Genomic DNA, 13,657 nt, shown 5'->3' on the forward strand with positions numbered 1-13,657 from the left:
TATCTTTGGTTAAAGCAGTTAATTCTCAACTGTTGATTCTGCTTGGTTGAAAGTCTGTACCATAAACTTAATTCATGTATAGATCTTTTACTTGTTTCAGTCATTGGACTGCTGCCATGCTGGGGTACTGTTTTGAAGAATTTTAGTTGAACAAATCAACCCCAGTACTTATTTTTTTATTTTTTAAAGCCTGATACACTTATTTTATTGGTGTCTTTTCCCAAACTGCTAAGTTACAGTGACATAAACACACACGCCAGTTGTTATGTGGTGGTGGGGGACAAACACAGGCACAGAAATGCACATACATACATAATACAAACATACATTTATATACTAGCCTGAGATACCCGGCGTTACTCAGGATTGAAATGGCATAGTTTGTATATATGTATATTACAGAGTTATGTTGAAACAGGCAATATGGGAAAGTGCAGCATTGATGACAAAGCAGTTGTGGGGTAAATTTTAAAGCTTTGCAGAAATGATAATTTAAGTTTAGCACACCGATTTGGACAGAATTATAATTTTTAAAAGAATGGGATGAATCCATATCTGAAAGCAGCTTCAGGAGCTGTGAAGAACGAATTTGTACATTGTCCCTTTCTGTGAGCTATTCTATTGGACCTCTGTATAATGTGGCATGCTAAATGTTGTTTTAATGATTCAGCATTAAGTGCTGCAGCATGCCTTTGCCGATCTTGGGAAAATCTCATCTCCCTTCTCTCTTGAGACTCCATCAGACGTGCTGCAGCATGCCTTTGCCGATCTTGGGAAAATCTCATCTCCTTTCCCTCTTGAGACTCCCTCTGATGTGCTGCAGTATGCCTTTGCTAATTTTGAGAAAGTCTCATCTCCCTTCTTTCATGAGACTCCATCAGCTATGCTGCAGTATGCCTTTGCTGATCTTGAGAAAATCTCATGTCCCTTATCTCTTGAAACTCTCACTTATGGTTTTCTGCAATCCTCTTTGCTTGATAGGTGTTTCTGGAGAGATGACGATTTTTCTTGGGTGGCATATTTGTTTTACAATATTATAAACAAAAAAATTATGAATATAGAAAAAGATATACATTAATCTCTCATGTAAGTAGTATGTCTGTATTTTTGTATGCAGTATAAATTAACCAAATATAAGCAAACTATAAGTACCTTGTAACTGCTGTGGTAGTTATGAACAGGTAACCAAAGAGAAGCACATGTATGAACTGATAATTTAACAGTCTGTGAACCTTGTGACATATCCAGCATTGCAGAATTTGTGCTTATGGTACTCTGTGAGCATATTGTTCACTCTGCTCCATTCTTCAATTATCTCATTTTGAAACAAACACAGTTTATAAATATGCCAAAGCCCCAGTTTCTAACTATGACTGAAATTTTCCAGTTTTGAAACATTGTCATACTAGTTACTTTACATATGTAGCCATTTGTTACATCTTCATCAAAGATGTTTCAAAGGGTTTTGTTTTATTTTGTAGTATTGTTAATTGGTAAAGTGACAGAAACTTGACTAACAACTTGACTAATCTATAGTTTGTATCCTGTCACAATTGTTTTGTTTTATCCACTTTCAAAAGACTTTATCCTTGATTTAGTCCATTTTATTGCTAATAAATATAATCTGTTTGTACAACTCACTATTGCTAGCAATCAGAGCACTATAGAATTAATGTTTGTTAACTCATAATGCTTAGTTATTCCATAAATATCATTGGTTATTCCATTAATATTATTTATAACCCTGTGCATGTGAGCGAAGCAGGGTTATTGTAGTCACTCATTTTTGTCTGTGTGCTTGCAAAATTACTGGGAAATGGCTGAATGGATTTTCACGATATTTGGCAGAAATACTCATTGGGCGAGTGGCTCAAACTCATTAAATTTTGGTTTGATTATTTTCAAACTGGTGGACGGGTGAATCAAAATGTTTTTTTTTTTCTATGTTACAAATGCATAAACAATAAGCAGGGAAAATAACCCTTGATGTCATTTTGTTGAAACATGAATTCGTCTGAGAATATATTTGTTATATTAAATTTTATTTTATCCTTGTGTGCGTGCAGGGTATGCATTGTCCCTCTAATGCCTTTTTTACACTACTTATGGTGTTACTTGTATTTTCCCTTTGTTATTGTAGTATCTGTGTCATGCTAACCCAGAATAAATAGTATGCTATTTCTTCTAAGGATCACCATTTTAAGGAGTTATTGAGGTATAACTAAATTGATTTTAATGGACATCATTTGATTGATTCTGTCAATATCTATGGAAGAAAAACCTAGAAATATCTAAAAAAAAAATCTCTAGGAACTCAAATCTAATGTTGATTTAATCAGACTGTTGAAAAGTTATTGAACTACATGAATATTTTATTGGTTTTATGCTACTCCTACATAGTGGAAGCACTGAATGTTTAGCCAAAAGTATTGATTAGTCGTGTCTTTTGAGACATTGATCAATATTGCTTGCTGGTTTGATTAGGAAACATAAATGAGTGGTGAAAGTTTTGGCATTTTTTATTTATTGGTTTTTATCATTTTTATAAACAAGAGGAAAGAGTAATGTTGAAAACCATGGGAAATGGTAAACTAAACATGAAAATTTATGTATGGGAATCAAGAAGAGTAATATTATTTATCTATTAAACCAATCATTGTTCCATAGCAATATCAAATGATATGTTAGCATTGCTAAGAAACTAACTAAATACAGTCAACATAAAGTTGATTTCAAATACCGGAAAGGCAAATTAGTTATGATGGCTTCAGCATTGCATGAAAGTTCAGCAGTCAAGACCTAGAGTATTTTATCTTTATTGAATTATTTAAAAAGAGGGAAGAAAAAAATCTGAAATATAAATGGAAAAATCAATCATTTGGTATTTAGGAGAAAACATGTATTCTTAGGATTTATTCAATAATGAAACAATTGGTTGTCTGCATTGAAACTCAAGCTGTAGCTTTAATATGATTAACAGTATAATAAGCTTCGTTGTTCAGAGAGGAGATTTTCAATGTGAAATTCTCTTTAAAATGTTAAGAGGAAGATAATTCAATTAATTTTGATAAATTATTCTCGGGCATGAAAATTCCTTTAAATAATTTTTCTATTTTTCCTCTCCACTATTAAATAACTGTATACAAACATATCTAAATTAGTTAACTAATCATTTATATTGTCAAAATTCCCATGTTAAGTAACAAACCATAAAAGAAAAGCTTAAATATTTACATTCCCATTTATGGCATCACCCACTCAACTTGCTCTGTCTTCTCATTTGTGCAAAACATCAAAAGTTTATCAGATCAACAGGGCAAGCTCTACAAATATTACATAATCATTAAGACTTCAGACAATGAGCTCATTGCATAACATGGAAATGTCACAATGCAGTAATCATTACATACAAATAAAGAAGGTGAGTATATCTGATATATACATAACAAAGTAGTGCAAGTCTTTGTGCTCTAAGCAGTGAGGTTAGTGAAAATTTTCACTTGTTTATTTAAAAGTTGTCTGTTCATGAATAATTTTTGAATGCAGAATTAAGTTTAATCTAAAGTTGGCACTCATCAAAAGGTCACTAAGAATAGAGCTATGTCCTTTATTTACTGGCAAAACATGTCATAGAATGGATAACCTATTTGAATAACTTTGATTTTGTGGTATGAAAAAATTCTTTAATATTGAACACATTGTTGATTATCTAAAAAAAAAAAAAAAATTAATCGATTTTTGGGAGCAATTTTCAAAGCTAGGTATAGACTATGTAAGCGGGCTATGATATCTCTGTATTATAGCAAAACTTAAATGAATGGAATTGACATTAAACATTTTCAGCACAGTTGCAAATTTGTAAAACTAAAAGTTAAAAAATAAAAAATAAACTAAAAAAAAAGATTATTTCTTTTTTTTATAAAGATAACTAATTCTACCTTCCATGCTATGATACAGAATATCAAACATCAAAGATGAGTGTTGAACCTTTAAGTAATAATCTGCATAGATGTTTGAACCAGAGGCAGTCATATTTGAAAGATCTGACTGTAGAATGTCCCTGCAATGCGTTGATATCTCATATAAAATCACATTAAACTAAGTTCAAATCAAGAGAAAACTTTGATGACCAACCAATAATTTTCTATGTTAAAACAAAAATGATAATCTTCAAATGAACAATTTGACAAATGTTTGCTCTTATATATATAGATACGTAATATATATATATATATATATATATATATATATATATATATATATATATTATGTATGTATCTATCTATCTATCTATAAATGTAGAGAAAGCATTGCTATTATAGTTTTACTATATTAATACATGAAATACAAGAAATGTATACAAAAAATGTATGTCTGCATACAAAAAGGGCCAACTTACACAGAATACAAATAAAATAGGAGATTAAAGGGGTTGAAGAAAAGTATTACAAACCAACAGCTGTTTCTAGGGGCTCGGCAGTCCACAATAATGTTTGTAGATTGATTCCATCATAGGATGAGATGCGCTACCATCTTTAGGGAAGAGATCTTACATTTGAGGTGTTAAAGGAAAGAAGTTCAAAGGTGGAATGATTTTGTGGAGCTCTAAATGTAGAGAAGGGAGTTGGGGATGTGTTCAGATAGGGAATAGTGAGAGGAGAAAATAAATATCAAGAGTGAGGGGTTAATAGTAGGGAGTTATAGTAGTAGAGGTGGAAAGTAGGAGGAAGAGGTGGGTGTCGTAGGTAATATGTGAATGGTAGTTTATTGTGTTAGTTTGTATGAATGGTATAGAATTAATGGTTGAGATAGTGAGAAAGAGAATGGCCATTATTTGAGGGAAATAAGTTGGCTGGTTCAGTGGCTGAGGGAGATTACTAAGGTATGTAGAGAGGTATGAGGGAAGATAGAGGGGGTAGATAGGGTGGGGGTGAGTTGGTAGTCAATATAGCAGTGGTTAGTGGTACAAAGGAATTGGGTTTGTGTTAGAAGGGGAGTGCAATGGTATGCAGAGGTGTATGAAATTGAATAGGGAGGGGATAGAGGTTGACAGGTTAGTATCCAAAGGAGTGGGGTAGTATTAAGTACTTTTGGTAAGGCGGAGAAATAAGTGGCTACTTAAGAGGGTGGGGAAGCTGTGAGGGAAGTGGGAAGTAATAGTTTAAAAGAATTTGGAAAGGTAGTTATGAAAAAGATTAATAAGTGGTGGTTTTTGTTGAGGTAATAGGTTGCTAGGTTGTCTTAGTTCAAGGTAATTTTGAATATGGATATTTATAATTATGGGATTACATAGATTTAATAAAATGTGCAAATGATGAGGTGTACCTATGTTTACAAGACAAAATTACATCTGAGAATCAGTTAAGTAATGAGGAGTTGTGGAGGCAAAGAATGGTTAATGATTCTCTTAAACATAATTTACAAATCCAATGTTTGCATTGTATGGGAGAGCTTCACTTGCTATGGACCAGGATAGGGTATTTGGAATATTTTGAGATTTAAGTTTGTTTATGTAAGTTGCAAAGGATGTTGATAATTTAAAAGAGAAAGAGAAAGAGTTCATGCATGCATGGTAGTGGCAAAAGAGTTCATGTGTGCATGGTGGTGACGCTTGAAATCAACTCTACTGCTGACATATACTTATTTTTTGCCCAAACAGCTGCAGTGCATCTACAAGTAACTCATTAAAATTTTTAGTGTGGGGGATGTAAAAGGACATGCCTAAAAGGATGATTTCAGTTGTCTTCCAAGCTGTTTGTGATGGATCAGGAGTAAAGTACATAGCTGCTAAGGGTAAATAGCATAAAACTGCTGACATGAAGTACCGGTCCAGTTATCTCTAGTAGATTAGGAGTACGACCCTTATGTATGAAAATTACGGATTAATTTATCAGCATTTTGACTCAGAAAACCAAGAAATTTGCCTTCATAACAGAAATTGTATTGTATTGTTCTTTAATCTTTGTATAAAATTACCCAGCTTCCTTAATTATGAATTATTTGAAGAGGGCCAATACATGTATAGCCTTAACCATCACCCAGTTTAACACCATCACCTCGCGCTTGGTTACCTGTAACAGAGTTTGCTCTGTTGCAAGCATTTTCTCTATCCCTCATTCCCACCAGTCTTGGAGGCTCTGTATGGGGTTATAGGCACTGCTTTTCTTTCCTATGAGATAAAATTATGATGAATTACCCAGAATGCTACCTGTCTTGGAATCTGCAGTTCTTCACAATATTTATTTAAAAAAGAAGAAACAGCTCTCAATTCTTCAATATACATATATATATAGTAACATGACGACAGTGAGATCTTTAATTTCTTTATATAAGATGCAGAAATGACAAGAGAAACAAAATGAGATATATTAGATATTGACCAATTCCATATTCTCATTTATCAATTCCACTGAGAGACATGATCATGTTCATTTATTTTTTTATGTAGACTCATCTGCTAATATTCATTACATGGTGATATATTGCACTTTGATTTACGATACAGAAAGACTGGTGATATTTATTGTATTTTTAGATTTAAAATGATATGACACTAATGGTATTAGGCTTTTATTTTAATTAGATAACATGTGCACATGTGCATGTCTATATATGTGTGTGTGTATATATATGTATGTGTGTGTGTGTGTCTATATATGATGATGAATTCCAATATTTAAAATCTTGGTTTGTCCTTGTTAATGGGGGTGGCTGGATCTTCCTCATTCTTACAGCAACCAGTCTCACACCATCTTGCCGTCTTACTCGTTTTGGGCATCCTCCCTCCAAGCCAACCCTCCCAATCTCCTCCTCCATCTGTTTCCTCCACGTTTTCTTTGGTCAGCCTCACTTTTGTGATTCATTCACTTTAAGCTCAAGCACTCTCCTCAGAATATGATCCTCATCCCTCCTCAACACATGCCCATACCACTGCACTCCATTCCCCCTTGCCAGCCATTCCACCAATTCCTCCAACCCCAGCATCCCCATCAAGTCCTCAGCCCTCCTTTTATCCAACAGTTTCACACCACACATTTGGTCTCAGGGAGTAGTGCCCCTGCCTTCCTGAGCTAGTTTTCCACCACATTTCTTAAAAATCATGGTAGAAGCCTTGGTTTGGAGCCACTCATGTCTAGAAACTGAGGCTGGAGGTAAGCAAGGGTATGCTCCCCATAGAAAATTCAGCTCTGAAAAAGCCTTATGACAATAGCAAAGAAGCATGGGCACCAACCAGACCAAAGATTGGGGTGGCTGTACCTGTCTACCTCAAAAAAGAAGATGCAAACCCTTATCCTGGGTCATGCAAGCATGACTTGCCTTATGATGGCTGACGGCCTGGGGAGAAGCTGGGAGTGAGGCTGGAAAGTTGGAATGTGGGTAGTCTGCGTGGAAGGGGAACTTAGGTGTGTGAGGAATTGAGGAGGAGGAGTGTGGATATGTGCTGTGTGCAGGAGGCTAGGTGGAGGAGTCAGGGTGCAAGATTTGTCGGGGGGTCAAGGGAAGCAGGTACAAGTTGTGGTAGTCAAGAAATGGCAAGGGGACTGAAGGTGTGGAAGTTTTGGTGAAGGAAGAAATCTGTAAAAATGTAGTAGAGGTCAGGAGAAAGAGAGACAGAGTGATGACAGTTGTGTTAGCATTTGAGGAAGACATGGTGAAGGTGATTTGTAGGTATGGTTCACAAAGTGGAAGAGGGATCGTTGAGAAAGAGCGGTTCTTTGATGAAATGGTGAGTGAGTGAGACTTACATAAGATAGATGAATTAGTTCTGGGCATGGGTGATTTTAATGGACATATTGGGAAATGGATCCAGAGCTTTGAGGGTGTGCATGGGGGAAATGGAATTGGGGAAAGAAATAAGGAAGGAAGGATGCTGTTGGAGTTTTGTGATGAGAAAAAGTTGTGTGTGACGAACACATGGTTTAGGAAAACAGAGAAAAGGAAAGTGACTTTCAGTGCAGGAGGGAATGAAACAGAGATTGAGTTTGTGTCAGTTGGTATGGAAAACAGAAAGTATCTGAGAGGTGTGAAGACAATACCAGGAGAGTTGCAGCACAGGCTGGTGGTTGCTGACTCGGATAAGAGGAAAGTTAAAAACTGTGTGAGAAAGGGAACGGTTGAGAGGAGAAAGGTGTGGAAACTGAGGGAAGAAAAAACAAGAGCAAGGTTTGAGGTGAGATTTGGGGAGTTGGTAAGCATTGATGCACCGGATTTGTGGAACTTTTAAGGAATGGGTACTAAAGACATGTGATGAAGTGTGTGGATGGACAAAAGGTAGGAGAGATAGAGGAGATATGTGGTGGGGGAACAAGGAGGTGAGGGATGCAATAGCAAGGAAGAAGGAGGCACACAAAACTTTATGTAATAATAGGACTGAGTAAATGATAGCCAGGTATACTAACATGAAGAGTTGTGCAAAGAGGGTGGCTGCAAGATCTATGAGGAAGGAGGCTGAGGAGGAGTTGAGTGGGCTGGATGAGAACCCAGATAGAGTGTTTAGATTTATGAAATCATGGAAAAAAATGGAAGAGATGTTGAAGGAGGAGGATGTATGAGGGGGAGTGATAGGAGGTTGAATTTTAGTAAGAAGGACAGGAGAAGAATTTGGAAAGAGCATATGGAGATTTTTAAATGCATAAAATTGACTCTGCTAAAGGTGACCAAGATCCATCTGGTGGTGTTAAGTAAGGTTATGAATAACTTTAACACACATGGAGGTTTGGGTGGAATTTCAACACAGGACTCAATGTATTGGAATAAATACTGCAACCACCCTGCCTAACGTTCTGATGACTTTGATACTCATCCATTCCATTAAAATTATGCTCGTCTTCAAGATGAGGTTTGAGTGTTAGGCTAGCAACTAATCCCTGTAATAAAATATAATAGTGATGAAAGCAATGATAATCATGACTATGTAATTGGTGATGCTGCAAGTGGTGTTTCTAGTAATAATGATGATGATGAGGAGGAGGAGGAGGAGGATATATAACTTCACCTCTCACACTCTAGTGAACTTACCCACCTATTCTTCCCAACCCTCTGTTCCTACTTTTTCTTCTATTCACCTTCTTGCACCTTGGGGATATTCCCTGACAGTTTGTCACCGCCTTCTTTGTCTCTCCAGCTACTCTCACTCACCCTTATATAATGTGGGGTAACCATGTACTTCTTCTATAGCTTGACACCTGTTCCTGTCCCTCTATCATAGTTTAGCTTCTCGACACTTGGCATTAAGCTACCCTTCCTTCCACTTTACTACATCCTAACTCAGTTGAGAGGGCATTTTGTTGTCTTGCAGGTTACTTGGTGACCTCACTAATGCTGGTGTCCCATAAAATGCACCCAGTGCATTCTGTAAAGTAGTTGGTATTAGAAAAAGTACCCAGCCATAGAAACCATGCCAACATACTTTTCCAATTTGCCAGATTCTGTCAAACTGTCCAGTCCATTCCACATGGAATACAGATGTTAAATGATGCTGATGATGACAACAACGATGATAATCTGTGTTAGGAACTTGTAGATTCCATTCCATTTCAGCTCAAACCTTCCATTTGCATCTAACTTTCTATCACTTATAATCTGTCTTATATATATTTTGTACATCTGCTAGAAGTTTAGTTTCCTATAATTTTGATAAAGCAGCTTATGATGAGGCTACATTCGGCTTAACATAAACATGTCATGGCTTGTCTCCAATGCTTGCTGGAAAAATGAACAAAATAGAAGAAAAATCATATTAGTCATCACCATCTGTTTTTTTTCTCAACAGGATAGTCCCACTGCATTGCCTACAATGTGCTGGGTATCAGAGGAGCCAGTAAGCAGTAGGCCATCTAATTACTTATGCTGGTAACAAAGTTTGCTTCAAAGTGGCTGTAGACGAAGAGGTCAGGGTGTGTGACTCCTAGCAGGGGTAGCCTGTAAGAAACTAATTGCATGCATACATACATGTTTGTGTATATATATATAAAATTATCAGTAATAAAGAGTATGGAGACTTGGACATCCACAAAATTTATATATTTATATAACCATATAATGACCTACATGTGTTTCTGCTGCAGTGACTACTCACTGTTGCAAATGCAACCTTGCAATATTGTTAGTGTAGCTTCATCAGGGTCCATCCATTCAGTGAAGAGTACATGGAATGATCCATTGGAAGAATTCATGGAATGGCTAACAACAAATTGTAGTCACAAACATTAAATACTGATCGTTGTGGTTAGCCTTTAACTGAGAGATAACATGACATCTGCACAGATGTTATATCCCTCTAAACTCATATATATATATATATATATATATGCATATATGGGTACAAGACGTCACCAACTGTGTAAACAATATGAAGTGCAAAAACAACCGAGTTAAATATGCAAACAATGAGAGATAAAAATGGAAATATATATATATATCAACTTTAAATAGAGCTCAAAATTGATCCGTTGAAAATACTTTATTACAACAACAATAGCAATAATAATTGGTTAAAAAAAATATATATTTAACATATATATATATATATATATATATATATATATATATATATAAAACTGAAAAACAGTATTGAGTTTGGTGACGTGATTCTTGACACAAATTTGACAATACTCAAAACAGAGGCATGTGATAACTCCACTCCAGTTTAAAAAGAATCTCCCAGTCCAAACACAAAAAACAAAAAAACAAAAGAGGAAGGTGTGGCCATTGATGACAATCAGAAGTTCTTTGTTAACATGAGTGACTCAGCGACACATCGCAGTTTCTTTGATCTACTCAATGAACATCAGAAGAAATGTTAGTAAAAGCTCCTCAGTCTGTCTTGGAGAAAAAACCCTCACTTAAGATAAAAGTCTTTACAGGTTCAAATACCTCTGAAGTATATTTGAATTGGTCTTAAGTTTATGTTTCTTTCTATGACTAATGTGTTCCAGCCTGGCAGCCAATGTGCACTATCAGTCAATAATATTGACTGATTAATGACATAGGGAGCAGATCTTTCTGGTGAGCTCAGAGTGACCTCTCTTGGTATCTGGAGCTGAAGAGAAGTAACAAGTTCAAAATGCATCCATCAGCAGGCTGGATGTGATTAATGAAGATCTCTAGAGGCTTGACGTTATCTTGGAGGATGCAGAGGGGCTGGTACAGGACCGCCAGCATTGGGGAGCACTGATGGACCTGGTCAGCTCTGTGTATGATAACACCTCTGGGACCACTAACCTGGGATGACCCCAGCCCCATCAGGCAAGAGCATAAAACAAGCAAGTCCAATAGAGGGCGTTCTGAGCTGGCTATGTTACTTTAATACTTTTCTGTCTTAGGTGAGAAATCTTTCTTCATAACAAACTGCAGTGAAATAACTCCCAAATATATTTGAAATGGTTTTAAGCAAGTATTTATTTAATTATTACATAATTAATTACTGAAATTTTAGCTGGATGAGTAGCAGCTAAGTTGAGATAAAAGCGAAAGAGACGGGGAGTCTGTTGGTGGTGCTTAAGTGAGATACCAACTTGCCTGAGACTGCCCCTGGTTCCTTGATACAAATCTCCTGTTTTGAAGCTAAACTTCCCATCAAGTTCCATGTTAATTTATATTCCAAGCACCAGTTTAATAATAAGAAAATTATTTTTATCAAGTTTTCATTGTTTTCAGAATTTATTGCAACAAAAGCAGCAGCATTCGGTCGTGCTGTTTGTGTGGATTCCTCTGATTTTCAGTCACTGTCCAATTCTATTACAAATTTGAATTAGTAGCTTGAGTCGTTACAACTGTTTCATTACACAACCATGAATGCTTTCTCTATGGATGTGTTGCAGTTACTCTCTGGAAAGAGCTTGGTAATCATGGCCACTGATCTTGTAGGAGTCTGCTGATCAGCATCGGTGTAAGAAACGTCATTGGTTCAGTTGAGCTCTTCTGCTGCCTCTTTACATGCTGTAGTCCCATGACTACAATCTACCTCTACAATCCATGTGTATCTTTGTGAGTTCATGTGTTGTGTGTATGCCTATTTGTGTCACCTTGTCTTGGCATCATGCTTGTAAACAGTGAAAACATGTCTGACCATCGAAAATTTACCTCAACAAATTCTGTTTGACCCTTGCAAGTATTGAAAAGTGGATGCTAAAATGGTGATAATGTTGATGATGGTACATATATATATATATATATATATACATATATATATATAATTATATATATAATTAATTATGTAATAATTAAATATATATATATGTGATAAGCTTATAGGTTTCTTATAGAATCCAACACCTACTTTCATTAACTAAAATTTTTTTACACCAAATATCTTCAAAGCTCACTCAAAAATGTTTATATGAAATTTAATAAAGAAAATATTATTTGTATATATTCATGAAACAAACAGCTTGTAATTGAACACATTCTAGAAAAGTCAAAATTGTATTGGCATGCGGTTATGAATTTAATAGCAACTGCTAAAAAAATTATATTACTAAAATTAAAATATAAAGTAAAAGTGATATAAAATATTTTTCTCAGGTTTTCAAAATTTTAATGAAACTTAAGAAACATGATATATATTGATAATTCAAGAAATAATTAATTGCAACAGAATTAGACTTATCCATCAAACGGCTGGTTTAATGTGTGACAGCTATGATATAATCAATAATCACTTCACATCAGCTCCAAAATCTTTATTGATTATGAATAGTTTTAATCAATACTATACTGAATTGATAGAGAAAGACAAGAATTTATAACAAGAGGTAAAGTCTCACTCACCTTTGTTTGTTAATTGCTTAAAGAGAAATGATAATCAAATATTTTGTCTGTTTTTTTAAAGTTTTTTGCTTTTGATCTTTTTTTTTCTCACAATTCTGAATTCTGTTCATAATATAGAACAGCTTGTGACATCTGCTTCTTACAATAGACTGGACTGGAGAAAGTTTGCACTCTTTCTTTGAGCTTTATGAATGTCTTGTCTGCTTTATTCAGAATATTTATCTCCACAACGTTTTGTTATTGAAATTAAAGGAATCTTTTGTTTTGAGTAAAATTCTCCTTTAAACTTCACACTTGCATAAGATGATGTTGTAATTGTTTCCATTCTCTTGACAACCAACAAGGACATTTCTCCATCTTGAGAGCAATCATTGCTTAGAATTAGGTTTCAATTTTGAATTAATATTTATAGACTATTAATCTTCTCTTTGTGTTATTCTTAAATTGTTTTCCGGTACTCCAGTCCAATACACACACACACATGTGCGCGCACGCATGTACGCCCACACACACACACACACACATCTCAGTCTTTAATCTTTCTTTTACTTGTTTCAGTCATTGGACTGTAAACATGTTGGGGTGTCGTCTTAATGGATTTTAGTCGAACAAATCAACCCTAGTACGTACATGTTCTTTTATAAGTCTGATACTTATCCTATTGGTCCCTTTTGCTGAACTGCAAAGTCATGGGGACATAAACAAACCAACATCTGTGAAACAGTGGGTGTGGTGACAAACACAGACATAACGATGCACCCATGTGGACATATAGATATAGTAGGGTCAGTTGAGCACCATTTGTGAGAAAAACAGCACTATGACACAATTCACTCTGCCAGAAATTTCGGAACGACTTGCTGTAGTGCTTGGCATTCACACCAGA

Source organism: Octopus bimaculoides, chromosome 4 (assembly GCF_046866305.1).
Source record: "Octopus bimaculoides isolate indiv1 chromosome 4, ASM4686630v1, whole genome shotgun sequence".
In the NCBI taxonomy this organism is placed as follows: Eukaryota; Metazoa; Mollusca; class Cephalopoda; order Octopoda; family Octopodidae; genus Octopus; species Octopus bimaculoides.